Raw genomic sequence first — 18,796 nt, forward strand, 5'->3', positions numbered from 1 at the left:
CATGCTACGGAGCACCCGTCGCACAATACTTCTGAAAAATAACTCTGTTGATTTTCTCTGAAGATAAAAAAAAAGTCTCATCTTTTCCCATTTTTATTATCATAATTTATTATTTATGCCTCACCTCCCCCATGCTTTCTCTTGCAACTGTGTTCACAATGCCATTTCACAAAACAAAGTACCCATTTAAAACCTGTCAGTGCAGTGCAACACAACGTGCTTTATGAGAAGCCGATATGAGAGGGCTGACACCGAGATGCCTTCAAGTCAACCCCCCCTTAATCTGCACACTCGGAAGTGCACGGTCCCACAAGCCCTGCTCCTGAGAAATATTCATCGCACGGCAGTCAAAACTACATAACTCTCATTGCTGGAATTTATGCCAAATTAAGTGAAGTGTATAATTGTGATTTTTTTTTGCGTGGTCTCTCACGGCTGAGCTGAGACCCGTATTCGAACCCAGCCTCACGGCTTTGTGGGCGCGGTGCTCCAACCCTTCAGCTACCCAGCCACCGCATGATACGATTCTTGCGACAACAATGCATGAGGAATCTCTCACTGAAGAATGTGCATCGTACAGTTGCTGCAATGTGATTGATAGGCAATTAAGTCCGTAGAAACTTTCAAATTAGGGCAGACATTTTCGATGAAAGCACTGATTGCTACTAATTAAATAGCACATCTAGATAATTCAGCCGCTAAAGCATTTGGAACGTAATTATCTAACTAATGCACTTCTCTTTTGGAGCCATAACCCGTATGCTGACGTATTAATATTAGGTTCATGTTAAGGTTTGTTAAGTTAATGTTAACTTAATGTCAAGGTTTTGTATTTTGGTAAAACTTGTTTTTCCAATCCATACGGCTGGTCACTGCTTTTTGTGTTTAGTTTGTCGTCCTTCCCACACACGTCCAACTCGCACGGTGAAAAAGAAGTTGAACATTCACACACACACCGGTTCGATGTTATTCTTAAAATTGAGCAATTTCCCCAAAAAACACATTGGACCAGTGGCCGGCAGTAAAGCGCAAAGAGAAACATTCATAAATAGCGACCCTATCACCAAGCGCTTGAAGAACAGAAGACGGTCTACGAATCTGGCAAAACAGCCTCATACACAGCCCTGTTCCTCCAAACCCCCAACACAGCACGACTCCTTATTGCAAGCCGTCACTGGAATGAGCACCGTTCCATTTGTCGTGTACGGCTCACGCCGAGTCACGTCTGCAACAAACTGGCGGTGTGGCTGCCAACAAAATATCCAACCCCTCGTCGGCGTGCGGTCAAGTCGATCGGCAAGGTCGCGTGCGCTGGGATGAAAAGGTGCGGGTTTCACTCCGGCCTCTGCCGAGACGCCTGTCTGGTGTGGCAGAGAGTTTCCTCTCGAGGGGGCTCTCTTTTGAGCCTCCTCAAGCGGAGGCCCTTTCCGCCGGCAGCGGTACGAGAAAAGCACCTGCAGGGCCGCACCTTCACATTTTCCCCGAGTGTGTTCACCCACCCCCAATTTTAACCCAAAAGAAGTGGCGGACAGACAGGAGGCTCAAGGGCAGTTACGAAGCCTTGCCAATTCCAAAATCCAGGGACGCTACAACAAGAGCGAGACAACATTCCAACTGTCTTGAAAGAGTGAAGGTCACACGGCATTAACTAGGCTATTTCGCAGAAGGGACTCTTCCCATCAGGCTAGCTCTCCTTGCGATAAATAACACGGTAAATAACAATGAATGTTGCTGTGTGTGTGTGTGCGCGCGCACGTCTCTGTATGTGCAACACGTATTTGAACCGTAAATGACACAGAAATCCACAGATTTCGAAACGCCAGGTTTTCATTTTAACAAGATTGTCTACACCGGCACTTTCACCGTTATTTTGGTGAATGAACAAAAAAACAATTTGCTCGTGGGTAGCAGCAGAAAATGTGTAAACGAGAAGCTTATTCAAAATGACAACACGCGGTGGCAACGTCAACATGGCTCCACGGATTCACATGAACATTTGGCACCAGGAGAATATATTAACCCTTTCCCGTTCCGAGCCGACTGCAAGTTGCAGCAGGGTGGGTCCCATTCACCGCTGAATCTCGGAACGCACAATGGCCCAGCGTAAATTTGTAATTATAGAGGCATAGCATCGTTTTTAAAGGCACTGTCCTCAACGCAAAGAGCTGTAGCGACACGACCGCACTATGAAAAGTGGCATCAAACTGTTCCACACACCCTCCCACATGGCCTTGTGGGAGTCTCGGTACCACAAAAGTTATTTTATTTTTTCTTCCAGTTCCATTACGATGACGCATACGTACGTCATCAACTAATACTGGATGAGGGCCTCCCCACACTATGCAGATCATGGAGGCTATTTGACCATACTTCACCACACCGGTCAATGGCCTCGATGTTGGTGCACACAAGTACATTTAAGAACATGCATTTAGATTATTTGGCTGCTAGATATCTCCGCATGATAAGCCACTTCGTTGAGCTGTCATTTGTGATAGCCAGGTCACTTTTGAAAAATAAACTAATAGCTCAGTGGGCTCTACCTGGTAAAATAAAAATAGTTCAGTTTAATTTTTTTTGTGGTTTGCTTACCTTTCATGTACTTTGCACTCCTATCGCGTTTGTATTGTTTGTTGTTTTACTGGTAGGAACCACCTGGTTCCACCAGCCCACAGGGGATTATTGTGTCCGTCCGTCGTGCATCCAAAAATGGGAGGGGTGGGGCTGGGTGGGGAGGGGCTGGTCACCCCGTGGTGCTCAACGTTTAACCTACTCACGCCGGCTTGTGCCCGCCCTCACAGTCGGCCATATTTGCGGAATACACCACGCCGCCGTTGGCCCTGGCCATTGACCGAGCAACCCAACGTTCCTACCAGCTCCCTCCGCAGGAATGTGTTATCTTGGCAACCCACCACAACTGGACATCTGTGAAAACGAGCTTCATAGCTCATCAGATTACTCCAGCAGAAATACAGATTCTGACAGTACAACAGTGTAGTTTGCAGCACTGCCCCTCTGCTGCCCACTACATAGGTCTGGCACAGCCTATAGTAACGTGTATATGTTGGCCACAATCCAAGCACTATCCAGGCTCAAAACATGCTTAGCTTCCAAAATCTGATAAGAGAGGGGGACATGCCAGGTAATTTGGTGGTAGGTTAGTTACATACTACTATATGTATACAGCATAGTCAAAAAGTCAGTGGCTCTCCCAGCTCAACTGAACATGCAGCAGCACTAAACCTCTGTTGGTAGCCCAGAGCCAGTGGTGGAATTTCCACATTCCCATGGTAGGGTCAAGTTCAACCGAAGGAAACCCAGTATTGTACATGGAGGGTCAACTGTAGCACAAACATGTTGCCACTTTTTGCGATCAGTTGAATTTGTTTCGCAGCAACTTAGAACATGAGAGTTTGCAGAGAACAGCCCTTTTGGTCAGACAGGTTTAAATTAAAATGCAGCCTTTTTTTTCTAATTTAACACGGCACCTGTGATGTTTTTTTGCCTGGAGAGCTGTGAATATCAATGATGTCAAGCATCTCGAGACAATACTTGTAAAACACAAGCTCCCACATTCTACAACAAAAGGAGGCGATGGTCTGTGTATGAGCCCACCTTCATTTACACGATGAAATGAGCGTGACTCAGTTTAACCACAAGAACAGCTGATTTAACAGGGTCAGTATGCAGTACGTTGATGTGCCTTTGAAGGCGACTATGCCCAGGTAGTTTTTTTACACTCTTGCAATGCTCAATTTGACCTGAGCACAGGTTCTAAGCTGGTAAAATGTCAAGAATTCAGCCCTGTAAATTGCTTCATCACACTACTGCTGGCAGAAAGGCCTCCAGCGAAGGACGCTCTGGGAGGAGAGCCCCTACAGGAGGGTATTTGAGTACTCATCCACCTTGATCAGACGTCTCAGCAAGAGTGCCCACACTTTACCCCACCGTACGTATTGGGCCAGGTTTCAGTCAGGTCTCATGGTGGGATTGCAAAATGGGCCTCCCCCAAATGGACATATGCGTTATGGGGGAATTGTTAACCCAGAGGACCCATCCCATAAACCATTTCCCCCCTCCCCCCCACGCCAGCATACCCTTCAAGCAAACCCTTTTCTGTAAGTTCCAGACACGTGATAAACCCAATACATGTATTTAAGTTAAAAAGATGGTATGGTGGGTTAGCAAAAGGAGACTTGGGAAGCAGCGTAGGTGTGGACCAGAGGTCGGCAACCAAACTAACAACAAGAGCCATTTTTACTTTTGAATTCGCAAAAAACAAAACCCTCAATATTTCAAGAGCCATACTGTGGTTCTTTCGGTAAAGTCACGTAGGTATAAAATAAAATAAAAAAAATAAAAATAAATTAAATCACGACGTTTCGGAAGCAACACAAGCATCCGTCATCAGGTGGGAACACCACAGCAGCTGTGTTGCTTCCGAAACGTCGTGATTTAATTTATTAAAAAATTTTGTATTTTATTTTATACCTACGTGACTTTACCGAAAGAACCACAGAGTATGGATCATTGCAGTCATGAAAACTTCAGATCGAGATTTCAAGAGCCTCCGCAATGCACGTGAATACAAGATGGCAGTCCATCATCAACGTCACGAAGCGGTCCTCAATAAAGATTCGCATGCAGGGCAGGGTTGCCGACCCCCTGGGTGTGGACGGTGGGTGACAGCCGAGGGCCCGGACCAGAGCAAAGCCTGGCTGACGACGATGCCTGGGCAGCACTGAATCTAGCTGGATACTTTCGTACTTTCTGCTATACCAGCCTTTAATAAATGAGCAGGGGCCAAAGGGGCCAAGTGGTAGCAAGCAATAAAATATATCACAATCAGGTAGTCTAACGCCACGGGAGCGTTGTTAACTGCCTCTGTCTCTATTTCACCAAGGAGCCGATAAGAAAACAACCAACTTGAAGTCGTAAATTCCACACAGTGACCAAAGTGGGCTCACTCTCACTCGCAGTCTCCAGCAGATGACCTTCACCTCACGAAGGCTTCAACATTCCCGTCTTTCATAATCAACGATTTTTGGGTTTAGATCGCGTTTATTTATAAATGTGTCGTAACCCTCCACCACCCGACACGGCCAATCAGTAAAAAAATGTGTCACGTTGACAAAGACAAATAGTTCACTGCTTTAGCCCACCGGTGTGTTGAAGCAACAACATTCACAATTTGAGTACGACGTTTCGCTGGTAATTACAACCAGCATCATCGGGCAATTCGCCAGAATGGTGAGGCTCTCCTGTGTCTCCCGTTCTTATATAGAGCAGCAGCAGGATGGCGTCATCATTAACTCATTAACTCATCAGGTGCAAAGATTCAAGGGGGGAGTGATTGTAATTATATACTAGATTAGTAATCAGGCTATTGTTACGATGCGAGTTGTAGATTAGTAATCATTTGGAATGTGTTTTATTGTGATTATGCTACATTAGTAATCTGTTAGTGGTTGTTTCCCTTATAAGTAATTGTAATGTATCTTATTTAATAATACGCTTCCAGGCCGCACTAAGCCTGTAGCTGTCTGAGCGATTAAAGTTATTTCTGTTTCTCTCAATTTCAATCGATTCTCTAATTAGTCTTTGCCAGTAGTAACTAGTTTTACACAACACTTCCACGTTGTCAAAATCAATTGAGTGTCCCTGTTGGCATGCATGTTCTGCTACTGCCGACAGTTGTGTTTGTGATAGTTTAATATTTCTCTGGTGTTCTTTAAGTCTTACACTAACGTTACGCCCTGTCTGTCCAATATAGCATCTGCCACATACACAATTAATCCGATATACACCTTCTGTTGATAATTTAGGTAATTCGTCTTTAGTGCACGTTACTAGTTGTTGAATTTTGTGTACTGTACCAAATCTTACTGTAATGTTTTGCTTTTGCAAAACACGGGCTAATTTATCAGTTACTCCTGAGATAAATGGTATTTTTATTGTTTTAATAATCTGATCGCTTTCAGCAGTGTTGCTTTGCGATCGTGATTTGGCTTTTAGTGCTCTGTTAATTTGAGCATTATTGTAACCATTCTGTCTTAGTGCTTCTTTAACATGTTTAATCTCTCTCACTAGACTTTCACCATCTGACACTGTTTTAGCCCGATGTATGAGCGTCTTGATAAGAGAGGATTTCTGAGCTGGGTGATGATGCGAATCTGCATTCAGATAGGCATCAGTGTGCGTTGGCTTTCTGTAAACGCTGTGTGTTATTTTACCGTTTGGGCCATGCCCAAGTAAAATATCCAGGAACGGGAGTGTGTTATTCACCTCCATTTCCATGGTGAACTGAATGGCCGGGTTTTGTGCATTGAGATGATTTAGAAAATCGTTAAGTGTATCTTTACCATGTGGCCAGACAACCAAAGTGTCATCCACATATCTAAACCAAAAGGATGGTTTTAATGTGCTCGAGGCAAGTGCTCTGGTTTCAAAGTTTTCCATGTACAAATTTGCTATAGCAGGAGATAAAGGAGAGCCCATTGCTGCTCCCTCCCTTTGTTTAAAGAATTCGCCTCTCCATAAGAAGTAAGTGTTATTTAAACAATGGTCTGCGAGTTTCGGAATATCTTTTGGTAAACCTGTATTCTTTACCAGTGTATCAAGTAATTTAAGCGACTCGCTCACTGGAACCTTAGTGAATAGCGAAATCACATCAAAACTCACCAAAATATCATTAGGGTTAAGTTTAATATCTTTGATCATATTCACAAGATGTTCTGAATTTCTTATGAATGATGATGTCCTACCGATGTAAGGCTGAATTTGTTTAGTTACATATTTTGCAAATTTATAGGTGGCAGAGCCAATTGTACTGACTATAGGTCGTAAAGGGATGCCGACTTTATGGATCTTTGGTAGCCCATACAGTCTAGGTGGTTTTGAAGCCCTTGGCTTCATTAGGAATTGCTCATTTTTTGGGATTAATGAATTTGCAATGATTGCAGTAGTCTTACGTTCCAAAGTATTAGTTGGATCTCGTTTAATTTTAATGTAGGTACTTTCCTCTAATAAATCTTTAATTTTATTATCATAATCGGCTCGTGACATCACTACTGTAGTGCGGCCCTTGTCAGCTGCTAGGATTTGAATATCTTTGTTTAGACGAAGCTCTCTTAAGGCTTTTGCCTCGTTCGAGCTAATATTTACTTTAGGTACTTTACTATTCTCAATAATTTTGGCAACCTCGTGTCTAGTCATCTCTGCCTCATTATGTGGAAGGAGTCTTACTGCTGATTCTACCTCAGCAATTATCTCATCCACTGGAATTGTGCGTGGGGTAACGGCAAAGTTAAGGCCTTTAGAAAGGACAGAAATCATGTCAGTGGTTAAATCAGTGTTAGTCAAGTTCATTACGGTTTTGTTTTCAAATTGTTCGTTTTTAATAGGGATTTGTTTATTGTAAAGTCTAGAAAATTTGTTAATTTGGTTAGCATTTGTTAGATTAAACACATTATCAGCCGATTGTTGTGTTATAGTATCGATTATATTCCAATCATGCATGGACACACTATTGCTTATATTTAAATGTAAATGCTTTAGCGATTCAGAAATGTCTTTCTGCACTCGGCTAATGAGCTGCAGAAGCAGCAACCGGCCGAACAAGGTAAAAACATTTTTTTAATAAGGGGAAGAGTAGAAAGCAAACCCCATTTGAAAATGAACACGGTACACACGCAGCTATCGGATGCGTATGGGGCACAATTACCACCCAATCAGGGCAGAAAGGACGACTTCCAGCCGCAAATGAAACAAAGACAGACATGGTGGTCCACAGGCGAATCGATAAGGTCCAGCAACCTGTACGACCCATCCCACACGGCACCGTTGAGCGTGTGACAATAAGGGGACGGGGGAATGAGGGGAGGGCACCGAAGGAGGATTTGGGATTGAGGACAACGCAGGCTGGGTGAGCTTGAGCCACGGCCAGCTGATCGGTGAGGGGGTGAGGAGCGGGGTAAGGTGGAGGGGAGAGCACCACCGGAGCTGCCAGCCCGGCGTCCCAACGACCCAGGAGAATCAGACAGGGCGAGGGAGATGGATGGCCGGAAACAGATGTACATTTCATTGCCCAACTAAACTAGTATTCACTGGTCAGGTCCTTCAGCTGATGGATTTTCTCGTGGAAAGGTTTTTTTTCCAGGAGCGGCACCATCTGGTAAGGCAATGCACCAAACCCCAGAGTGATTTCAACTTCTCAAAGGTCTCAGTAGGATTGTATCAGTTACGTGAATGATCTTAAGACATCCTCGTGTAATGCAACAAAAACTGCGCAAGATCATCGGTGCCATCTTGCCGAATAGTTATGACAGGATAAACAGGTAAGGCATCTGGATTCATCATAACATAAAACCCACACACGTTGCTGTACATCCGTCGACAAATGAGCGGTTCTGAACAATGTTTTTTTCTCATCACGAACAAGGTCAAAATGTCACAGCCAATGCCACTGCTACAGACACACCTTGCCTTGTTTTTAATCCTTCTGTTATAGCCTGCAGCTGTCAACACCCAACCTCCAAGGTCTGCTCTTAGCATATCCCACCATCTGGCATTACTGTTTACACCTTCAGCTATTTACACTTTCCAAACAAGAACCTGTGCAGCACCAAGGGCTGCGTATAGAAAAAAAAATCGCAGGGAATAACCCTCCCTTAAGAACAAAAAAAATCTACATATAATTAACGTCTAAGGTCATTAAAGCTGGACCAAGAATTATACAGGTTAAGCTCATTAATTACCGCAAATCCTAAGAGTCATTAAACCCCCACGCTAATCACCGCCGATCCACCCGGGCTATGGTGCAGCCGAAGGTGAAGCGCTAATGCCCGATAACGGGATTACCGCGGCGGCGGCGGCGCTGCGGCGTTGCCCGTCAAGCGGTCGGTTGTACTTCACTCGCGCCGCACTCGGGGCTCGCGCACCATGGCGGTGCACGTGGCGGCTGTGCCGGAACACGCACCGACACTCGCCCACCTGGAGGCACTAATGCAGACATCACACGTCCGGGAACATCGCATATCGTTACGAGCACGGCCCTATTTAATTAGCCGGGGGCCCACTTTGTTTGTCGTGACAGCCAATCCGGGCACGGTGCCTTCAATTCCCCAAACCGCCTGCATTATGTATAACAACCTAGACGCGGCACAGGCCCCTTTATTATTCCGTGCCCTACTTTGCACAGACACCATGACGACTCGGCGGCAAGAGGGTAGTTTCACCCTCATTAAAGTTCATCGGTAAAGCGAACCTCATGCTGCACTCTGTACCGCGCGGAGCAGTGGCTGCACTGCAGTGAGGGAGAACTGCCTCTAACCACCCCCCCCCTCACCCCGTTCCGTGAGAACGAGAGAACACAGTGAAGCTGTGCCCGGTTTGCCTCCTGTACGGGATCGACCGGGGAAGTCCGGCTTATTGGCATCTGTGTTCGGGCGGCGGGAATTGAATCGTACCAACATCCGGTACCGGTTTTGTGTAGAACTGCATTCGAGAGTACTGCAATGTTGATGGACCTAGGTCGGGACTGAGAAATATGTTCGGATGTGGGCTACGGAAAAAGCTGGCAAACCCCAAGCTGTACTCAAGCGAGCAAACGGGCTTCCCCACCGGCGCAGAGCAATTTTTTTAAATTCCATAATCCAGGATGATGGGCCGGTGGCCGAGGCTAATGACAGAATGGCAGCCAACCTCACCTGGGTTCGATCCCGACCCTGACGCCTGCATACGTGAAGTTTGCGTGCTCTCCCTGTGGCAGCGTAGATTTTTCTCCGGGTCCTCCAGTTTTTCCCTCCACATTTAGAATCAACACGCATTTTGAGTACGTGGCTGCTAGTTTATTGAAAAAATATTGTTCACAGTTTACAGAATGCGCTCTTAGAGGACGGCCACCAGAAAAAAGGAAACGAAGCGATTAGATCATTTGGAGTGGAGGTGGATTGTTACATCGTAGAACCATAAGAGATGCCCGATGGCTTGGGAACGCCTTCATCCAGCGGTGGATTGGTCATGGATGATGCAGATGATGAAGATAGGACAGAGCAGTCTCTCCATAGCAAAACAACTTTTGACTTCCCATTGAGTGGCACTCATTTTGTTCAACCTTCAAGGAGGACAACAATAGGCCGAGTTCACCCACAACCAGCATTTTAACTTGCATCCTTTGTCATAATTTGAAGCTTTCGTGACTGCAGGAATCCACACTCTTTGGTTCTTTCGGTAAAGTCACGTAGGTATAAAATAAAATAAATCACGACGTTTCAGGCGCAACACAAGCTTGTGCTGCGACCGAAAAGTCGTGAGTATCCTTCTTCAAAATAACGTTTTTTTTTGGGTTAGATCATGTAATTATAAAAGAGTCATTAACCCACCTCCACCTGACACCACCAACTAGTAAGGTTTGGTCATGTGACCAAAATGTGCCAATTACACTATGAGATCTCTTTTACCAGTGGCAAAATATAGTAGTAGGTTTTTACCCTTTTAACCTGGTACAAAACTGACACCATTATTCAAGGCATCATGTTTGCACTAACCACAACACAAGTAGTTAAAAAAGCAAACAAAAAGAAGCAACTCTGATGATGATGATAATAATATGCACTGTCCTTGAAGTTGATTGGTCCACACCCGAGACGGCTTTCTTTAGAGCCTAGTCCCCATTGGTACCTGGGTGTGGACCAATCAACTTCAAGGACAGTGCATATTATTATCATTATCAGAGTTGCTTCTTTTTGTTTGCTTTTTTGACTACTTGTGTTGTGGTTATTGCAAACATGATGCCTTGAATAAAGGTGTCAGTTTTGTACCAGTTTAAAAGGGTAAAACTCTACTACTATGTGCCAATTAGTTAATACTTCTGCACACTGGTTGTGTGTTGGAGCACAAACCCACAACATTTATAATTTGAGTTAACGACGTTTCGCTGGCGATTACGACCAGCTTCATTTGCCAGAATTGGGAAGGAGTTCATTACCATATCCGGTCTTAAATAGGACAAGGTGATGTCATCACTGTGCAATTTGTAAGCGCCCAGTGATGAAGTCTCCTTACCCGTTATGTTTTGCTCGTCTTTTAGGTTGACGATAACGCTACACGCACACGGGATAACATTCACGAGCGGATTTGTAATCGGTGCTTCAGCATAACCCGACGTAATTTTAAGTTGCAACTAAAAAATCGGAGTTGGCCACCTGGCTGAGATGTCAGAGCGTGGCGTTGTCACCGCTGGAGATCCTGGGTTCGTTTCCCAGGAAGCTGCATGTTATTAAGCCAAGCTTGTCAACCCTCGTGAGTTGATGTTTTTCTCAGCCAATGACTGAACAACAACAACAACAAAAACCCAGCACATTACATTCGGTTCAACACCAAATTTGATTCCATTCCAGCTCTATGAATTTAAATGATTTTGGTCGCCACGTGATGAAAAATACTCCCAGTGAGAGAGCGGGTGGCAAAATGCTTGCCTACATTTTTTTTGTCCAATCAAAATGGCTAATAGGTGTCTTAAAATGTAGCTCTATGAAATCTGCTTTCATGGGCCATTCTCTCGGAATGAAGGGTTGCATTGCTCTGCGAGAGACCAGAAAAGGATACTCCCTCTCATGGAATGGTGTGGATAAAAAAAAAAATTGGGGGGGGGGGGACACACCACGTTTTAAAGTTGTTACACATCAATTATTACATATTCAAAATGTGGTGCTGTGGCAGTGTGTTCGACTTGCAATCCGAACGTTGGAGAGCTCAAATTCAGCTGGAGGGGTTGACACCGCCCATTAAACCTCTGGGGTTTAACATTGTTGGATACCAAGAGCGGGTTTGTCCTGTTAAAAGACGGACAATTCCTTGCCAAAGGAATGTGGAATTCCCTCCAACTGATTATGTACCATCAACAAAGATGATTGCAGGCACTCGTGTGACCTAAAAAAATACTCTATTGACTTTTGATTTAATAAATACCACTGCCTGTAAGGTAAGAGGTGAAATGTCAGCTTCGAACATGGCAGTAGGGTAATTGGAAATTTTGGACAAGTGACAACAGAGACAATGGATTGCCCCTGAAAATTATGTCACAGGATTTTCTGATATTCGTGTCACGGCTGCAATAGATGGCGGTTGAGGATTACGAACACAATGGAAGTATTACCGGTGAAGAGATTTTAACCGACAACTGTATACTCTAGCCGCCTACTGTATTATAAGCCGTACCAATGTGCAGTCATCGCCAAGCTAATGATTAACTCCCCCTGTAACACGACACGCCGAAGCATCTTCCAAAATACGAAATAAAGGAGTTATTTTCCAACATTGGTGTCATAAAAGCCATGTAAATATGACATTTCCACATCAAGTACACATTGGAAATAATGATCATGACAATGCCCAATAATGCTGCGGCAATTCTTTCATCAGAAATCCCGAGCGCCAACGACGTGTCCATTTATAAACGGCACCGGACTTCGCTACAGGTTCACATTTACAACTTCGAGGACTCTTACGTGAACGTCGGCACATATTTACGGCGCTGCTGCTCGCAAGTTGGCACGCACACAAAGATGTCGTGTTTCGTGTCTCGGCTCATCATCTCCGTTAAAGGGGCCCCAAGGCGGAAATTCCTCATTTCCCATGCCTGGGGGTACGACGGCCACTATTGGCTTCCCAAAGTCCCTGGATCAGGAATTGGAACTCGCAACAACCCAAAACGCAGACCACGCGGTTCAGCCACACCTCCCCTCCCGCCCGTAGACACGAGCCATATTCACGACAGCGAAAATGTTTACGCAATCCATCTTATTCAGCAACTGCACTGCAACAGTCTTTTCGCATCGGTCCTCAGCATGCCGATGCGTTAGTTTGCTCGCTCGTGATGGCACCGCGCGATTGTTCGGCACGTTGTCCGACGTTTCGCTCCGTCCCGGAAGAAGCTCCCAGGAGGTGGAGAGAAGCGTTGCGCGTCGTCGTCACGATGAAACGCCACACGGCAAAACCGGAAAGCGCATCGGAGAGACGGGTCTTAAGCGCGTTGCTTGGGTTTCCTCGTTTGCAAGGGGGATATGTGACGTTCACACGCGGCTCGATCGCACGCAAGCAATACCGCGTCTCATTTGATCTATTGGGATGGGTTCACACCCGGTTTAAAATTAAGATGCGTATCTTTCGATTTAAAGCTTTCGTGACTGCAGGGATTCATCTTCTTGGTTTTTTCGGTAAAGTCACGTAGAAGGGAGATAATAAAATAATAAAAATAAAACATAATAAAATAATATAAGGGAGATAATAAAATAATAAAAATAAAACTTAATAAAAAAATACAATTATTTTTTGCATTATTTTATTATGTTTTATTTTTTATTATTTTATTATCTCCCTTCTATGTGACTTTACCGAAAGAACCAAGAAGATGCGTATCGTTTCCTTAAACTCTCAAGTGTGTGCGCGCGTCACTTTGAGTTCAGCGTCTGCATTTCATCTCTCTATTCCCACATTGCCTCTAAGGTACCTTTGTGGTAGTTCATCACCCAGCATTACGCATCGCGTGTGGAGAGACGAGACGTGATTCACCATCTCCTGTGCAACCACTTCCCTCCCACATAGCCTCTTGAACAGTAAAAGCCCACATTGACGTGATCCTCCACTTCCGATGAACTGAACACCAGTCACCTCCATGTGTGTCATCACTGCCCCATGCAAATATCATGCCTTGTTTAAACAATGTGGTGAATTAATAATAACACCAGTTTTGTTGCCAGAGGGGGAAAAAAACCTATTCTCATATTTCGGTACTGGCAAGGGAGGTCCCATGATGTAGATGCTCACCCCGAGCTCTCATTACTCTGATAGTGTTTGCATTCTGACCACAAGTATTGTGGTTAATGTAGACATGATTCCTTGTAAAAGGTTTCAGTTTGGTGTTTTAACAACTTAACACCTGTTTTGTTGCCAGAAAAAAGGGGGAAAACCTATTCTCGAAAAATATATTTTAAACCCCACACGTTCCGTAACCCCACTAAAGACGGCATCGCAATACGTTAGAGTATAAATGAAATGTAGGTAGTCCTATGTATAAAATCAAGACACAACAGTGGGGGGGGGGGGGGGGGGGGGGGTGGCATGTACCCCCCCAATGATCCGATCGAAATCCCTAATTTCGATCGGATCATTGGGGTTTTAGTAATATATCGGCATTTTGCGACCCCCACTGCCACTGTGTAGCATATTATTACGTGCCAGGGACTCTATGAGATGATATGACAATAGTCTGAATCTATAATTGGCAATAAGTAACGGCAAAGCGGTTATAAGTGACTCACATAATTGTGCGCAGTTGCGTGTCCAGTACACGACTTCCCTGAAGGCATCAACACCTTCAGCGAGCGCGATACCGATCACACAACGCGATTCGAATTCGACCCTCGATCGATGGCTGCTCCATCGCCGCACACGCGTCGAATAAAAAGCAAGGAACAAGTCCTTACTTACTAACAACTCCTCTATCATTTTTCATTGCTGGAGGGGTTGACCCCCCCCCACCTGAATATCCTGGCTCCGCCATTGGTAAAAAGTGAGCATATGCGCAATCAATTTTAAACGCTGCAATGGATACGCCAAATGGCAGCTATCATATTTTATGCAGGCAGACGATAGGAGGGGTGTTGCAAAAGGTGAAATAAAGCCAAAGGGGTTAACAAGGGAAGAGCCAGGTCAACCACATATGCTGCATTTGCATTTATTAAGCAATGACAAATTGCATCAAAGTCGCCAACTCTTGGGTCAAAATGCTACAGGAAATACTCGCCGGCGTGTTGGAAGTGCATTCGTTTTATGCATACGACTCATTAGCCGTCTGCTCAATCATAAAACTATAAACTATGTTTTATTTTACCTGGTTAAGGCCCACTGAGCTATGTAGCTCTTTTTCAGAAGCGACCTGGCCACGAGTGATAGCTCAACAAAGTGGCTCATCGCGTGGAAATTTATAGCAGCCAAATACTCGAAAAGCATGTTTCTAAAAGGTGTAGGGAAAAAACGCAGGACCCGGAGAAAAATCCACGCGACCACGGGGAGAACACGCAAACTCCAAATATACAGCAGGCATCAGGGTCAGGACCGAACCCACAACCTGATGTATACCAGGCGAGGTAGTTAACATCTCGCCACCGCGGCGCTTAGCATAGGCAGATTTATTATCCTCCCCATCTCCGTGTGATAAATAATTTTAGTGACTTATGGCGACGTTACATTTCTGTCCGCCTCTTTACGATGGATCGATAAGGGGATTGGAGGCAGGTGGTCTTGTGTGTGTGTGGGTCGGCGGTGGCTGGAGGACGGGTAACCGCTCTGTAAGCAGCATGAGTCAGACAGCTTACTGCCCTGGAGACACTCCTAAAAAACCACAAGATACAATCGAAAACATGCAGGCCAGTTCCAATCAACACACAGGAGGTCATCAAAATTAGAGAGGGGGGCAGTGGAATAGAGACACAAGATAGTGGAGTTAATTTGGCCCATGTGAGGTTTTTTTCACTACGGTAAGTGTGTAAGGAACCATGCTGAATTGGACGTAAAGGATACAAGTGGAATAATAAAAAGCTCAGAAGCAAGATCAAGTTTATTGTTTGTTTGGACCCTATTCCTCCTAAACCATTTGAGAAATGTCATTCAAAAGGTGACCCAAAAGGTCTTAAAATAATTGGAAATTGACTCGTATGATTCAACACCAATGTGACCTGTGAATGAACCTGCATAACCCGAGCACTTTTGCAACACACACTCTTACTAACGAGGCGCTGCACTTAAAAGCACTTGAAGCACGCAGCTCCAAGTACTGGTAAGAGTTCGGCTTGGCCCATCATCCCGCCGTGGTAGTTAAAAGTAGCACCGCTTTGCGTAAAGTGCAAAAAGTTGTCGTGTAGGGGACATTACCAGCCACAATAAGGAGGTAAAATGTCTTCCGATGGCTCAGAGCTGTAAACAGAGATAAGCGCCACATTGTCACCCGTTCGAGCAGAGGGGGAGACTTAACGGGCAATGACGCAAAGTGTCTCGCAGACAGGTGGCAACACTGACATTCAGTTGGCTTTTGTTGGTACTCTCGCTCGCGTGTTTTTGAAAGGTAGGCGTGCACATGTGGACAGAGAAACTCCCCAACTAAGATTATATACACAAGGCAAAACTATACAGACACCACTGTTAGTATGCGTGCGCTTTATTAGAATATATACTTTCTTTTTAAAATCAGAAATAAGAGAAGGACCGTTGAGCGGCCAAGCCTCTTGCCACCCTGTCTGAGCAGTAGAAATTCAATTCCCTTTTGCTGCTTTACTTTTGCCGACTAATTTATTTCGCCGTCGATCAGGCGACGGCTTGAGGCAATTCGTGCGCTGCGCATTTATTTAGGCTCGCATTTATTTATTTTATCTTGCTTACAGAGAGGTTAATGTCTTGGGCTCTCGTACAAGCAGTGCTCACGCGCGTTTACAACGCTGCCGGCGCGCAGTTAACGCGATCACATCCGCGGGTAGAAATATTCACAACGAAAACAGAATTGCGGTGCTGTAATTTGCTGCAAATTACAGGGCTGCGTTTTTAAAAGGTTACATCGGTCACTCGGACGAAGTCCACCATCTCCCAGTTCCCAGTTCCGTGTTCTGCTTTGGCGGGGCACGTTATTGCAGTTTAGAATCAGAATGTTTATTTAGACTGGAGGAATCCGTAGAGTTACGAAGCTGTTTTTTCAAAGGCGTACAGTATTGGACGGGTCAGCAAATTACAACAGCAAACAATATAAGAAACACGATAAGAGTGCAAAATTGAGAAAAAGGCAAGTCACTAAGTGTAATGAAAAAAATTATACGTCCATTATACAGGGTGACCCAGAAAAAACGGGCCCCAACTCTAATAGGCCCCGTGTGCACGGGGCCCGTTTTTTTTGGGTCACCCTGTATAAGTCTGATATAACCAAGCTTGGGCAAGGCAGCAAGAACAACAAACAAAACTGTCGCAGACCACACACACAACACACGACACAGTGCTGTATAGGGTAAAAGCAACCTGGTATGTCAGGAATATAACATGGCAAGAAATAATTTTAAGACGTAATTAGGAAGAGTAGGTTGCCGTGGTTGTGGCACGTGTGCGGGAAAGAGGAGACCAGGTTACTAACAAAGGTGTAGTGACGTAAATGGAGTCACACTATGGCGTTTAGCGCCAGCTACCATCACAAGAGTGGAGCTGTGTGTGTTGGGCCTCTCTCTGGCACCAGAGTTGGTATGCCATGGAAGGGGGCATCGTCCTGGTGACAGTGAGAGAGAGGTCGGGTGAGGACAGTCTGAGTGACCCCGAGAGGGCACGTGACCAGATGAGGTGGCAAGGAGGGGAGATGGACACGTGATGTAGGGGCCAGAGTCTTCGGGAAGGATCTGGAAAGGGGCGTGGCCAAGGGGGGAGCCCGGCTCATAAAGGCCGAGTCTCGAGCCCTGATCGGGGCTGTCTTTTGGAATCGACTCGCCGCGCTACGTCTCTTAGTCATTGGTCGTCACGTCGGTCATCGGTCGTCACGTCAATATTCGGTCGTTACGTTCGGCATCGTGGGTCAGGCAAACGTTCCTGACCTGACCCAGTTATGTAGTTACCCTGTAAGGGTCCAGTTAACAGTGGTGAGTGTTACCCTGTTGAGGGTCTAGCTAACTACGTGTACGTTTAGGAAGTTACCCTGTTGGGGTTGTTAATAAACGTTGTGCCTCCAAACTCTAGTGTATGCCTCTGTAATAAAGGACTCGGACACTTCTCTCTGACTCCGTGTCCTTTATTTGGGTTCTTCGTAATTACCCCCACGGCACTCTCTTAGACGATCCTCTGCTTGCAGCCCCCGGCTGCTATCACTATCGTAGCCTCCTTCCTCTCCTTGCAGACTCGCTGCTAACTCCGTGTGCAGACTCCCGCTGCCAACTCCGTATGCGGACCCCCGCTGCCAACTCCGTGTGCAGACTCCCGCTGCCAACTCCGTATGCAGACTCCCGCTGCCAACTCCGTATGCAGACTCCCGCTGCCAACTCCGTATGCAGACTCCTGCTGCCAACTCCGTATGCAGACTCCCGCTGCCAACTCCGTATGCAGACTCCTGCTGCCAACTCCGTATGCAGACTCCCGCTGCCAACTCCGTATGCAGACCCCCGCTGCCAACTCCGTATGCAGACCCCCGCTGCCAACTCCGTATGCAGACCCCCGCTGCCACCTGCGGCCTCCTCGCCGCTCCGTGTCGGTCACCGTTGGCCGACGGTGCCGAACCTCGTTCCCCGCATACGTGGCGATCTCGCCACTCTCCCGCTCTCGCCCTACGTGGCCTCCCTCGTTTCTGGTCTCCCGTCACTCCCCTTCCTCTTCCGGTTCCTCTCCCTATAGACCTGACCCCTCTCCCCCACGTGACCTAACTCCTCCCCTCATGACGTCACCTCCGGGAGGTCGTTCACGCCCGCATTACACCTCCATGGAACCACTACAAAGGCATTTAAAGTCCCTCCAAACTCTAGCGTAAGCCAAAGACAGTGGGTTACTGGAGTACAATACGTCAGACATTGTTAACTGTGCAGCAACATGTGCAGCAGCAGGTGCAGGCCCGAATAACAGAAGGGCGATATGGTGGGCCAGAATGGAAGCAGTGGCATTGGCTGTGTTTATCTCAGATTTTTTGTTTGTGGATGTTCACAAGTTTGATTTCTACTGAAGGGGCATCTCCCCCGGTAGCGTTGCAATTGTACGTGCTTCTGCCACGCGGAGGTTTAAATTT

General features: G+C 45.9%; 1 protein-coding gene across 1 annotated transcript in view; it reads right to left on the reverse strand.

Annotated features, from left to right (window-relative positions):
* Positions 1-18,796, reverse strand: part of LOC133349914 (RING finger protein 150-like) — a 158,985-nt gene that overhangs the window by 79,764 nt on the left and 60,425 nt on the right. The window lies entirely within an intron of this gene.

The sequence above is a fragment of the Lethenteron reissneri genome, chromosome 32 (genome assembly GCF_015708825.2).
Source record: "Lethenteron reissneri isolate LAM-NWPU_2019-01 chromosome 32, ASM1570882v1, whole genome shotgun sequence".
NCBI lineage: Eukaryota > Metazoa > Chordata > Hyperoartia > Petromyzontiformes > Petromyzontidae > Lethenteron > Lethenteron reissneri.